Genomic DNA, 2,028 nt, shown 5'->3' on the forward strand with positions numbered 1-2,028 from the left:
ACATAAGGCTGCTGAAATGTGCCCATCTTGTGATTTCAGTCCCTCACCAGTTTTACTGTCAGCAGAGGACAAACTTGAATGATGTGGCATTAAAACCACATCCTCAGAATTTCACTATTTAACCCTATGAAGCAGGCTTAGGACTGTGACTTCCTTAAACCTGGCCCTCTCTGGCTTTCCTCTGCAAGTCTTCAGACAGATATTCAAACATAGGAAATTCTTCACTGTTACTACATTATTGCACAGTGAACACAGTAATAAACCAATAAACCTATGAGGGCTGATGTAATTGCAACCTGTGGTGCACACTTCCTTTACAGATACTACCAGCCTACTGCTGCAGTAAACAGAAGAGATCACCTCACCAAACATCACTGACCATCTTCACCAGGTGAATTAAATTCTCTCTAAGAGAAGCTGATTAACCTGGGCTCCAGTCTGGTAGTGTCTCGAGGCAGTAAATTTGTGGTTAACGAGACAACCATTCTTTCATCATTAATTCTTCAATTCAGGTGAACTGTATACAACACACAGTGTTTACTTATGTTTGTACGCATGCACCAACTTCTGCTTCACAGAGCAGTGAGATTATCATATTCAATCACATCTGATTTATGATAGGCGCTACGCTTGTCATTGCCATGGTATCACCTCTAAATTGCCGTGTCATGCATGCAGCCCACACAAGCGAGATGAAGGTAACATCTGGGAATATCATGTTATTAAATTGTCATTTCTTGAAGAGATTTTAGTATAGGAGCAGTAACTCACATTTGTATGATCTGTCATAAAAGACAGGCCTGTGACTGCTCATATGCAGACAAAGCTGTGTTAAGTCAGTGGTTTAGTGCTACTGTTTTTAGATTCACATTTCCCTGTTCAAAAGTGCCCAAAGGCCTCATCGGACTATAGTAAAAAAGTGGCTCTAGGAAATCTGCCATGTTACCAGGAGGTGCCAGGTTGTGTACCACAGGAGCTATTGTAATGATTAAACCAGTTACCATGAAAGGCTTGTTCTTATTACTTAATCTGTGTCACCTTAGCAAGCTGTTCTTCCTGCACACAGCTCAAAAGTCTCCTATGACTGTGAATCACATAAGCATCTCAACTGCTTCTACTAAGTAAATAAGTAAAAAGCTTATAAGAAATACACTTATACAGAGCGCCTATCATAACTCATAGGCAAAGCATACTATATGATGAAAAATTTAATCTTTCAAGCAGTGAAAATTAGGCCTATTTTATTCATTTAGGACTTAGCTATTGATTAGCACCCTCACAAGTCAAATCTCAAATGACAGCTACTACATACACTGCATGTACTCTGAAACTGTTTATTTTACATCATTAAGCACCACATTCCCCTTTAATGGAGTTGATTTGTAGGCTGATTTTGTTTGCACATTTAGTGCACTTCAGCCACCTACCACAGAATCTATTTTTATAAACACTTCAGGGTCTGAACCACATCTAGCTCTTAGTCTTGAATTTGATGCAAAGATAAGATCAAACCGAACATTTATTAAGAGACTTGCCACAAAATGTATTACGTTTTTTTTGCTACCACAAGGCTGGAATGAGTCACAGAAACCGCCATGCACTACAGCAGCCACCAACCCCCACCCCACTCTTTTCTCCTACACTTTCTAAACTTACCCAGCAAGCTGGAGTGTGGGTAGTCACATTAGTTCCCCTGTCGAGAAGGGCCCTGATTAGTCAGATTGGGAAAATGGTTAAAGACGTTCAGATAAAACATATATCCGAGCAAATGTGCTGATAACATTTGGCAACAAACCATCTGAATTAAACATAACTTGCTTCCCTCACTAATTCGGGTCCACATCCAACTCCAACACAGAATGTGAACTCACAGGGTTGCAACAGTATGAGATTTTCATGGTGCATGGTCTCAGATAGCCTAATATCACGGTTTCACGGTATACGGTAATGCACAATTATTGACCAGTGACCGGCCCATCGTTCCGAGATACAGTGGGTACGGAAAGTATTCAGACCCCCTTAAATTTT

This window comes from Monopterus albus, unplaced genomic scaffold (genome assembly GCF_001952655.1).
Source record: "Monopterus albus unplaced genomic scaffold, M_albus_1.0 scaffold36.1, whole genome shotgun sequence".
Classification (NCBI taxonomy): domain Eukaryota; kingdom Metazoa; phylum Chordata; class Actinopteri; order Synbranchiformes; family Synbranchidae; genus Monopterus; species Monopterus albus.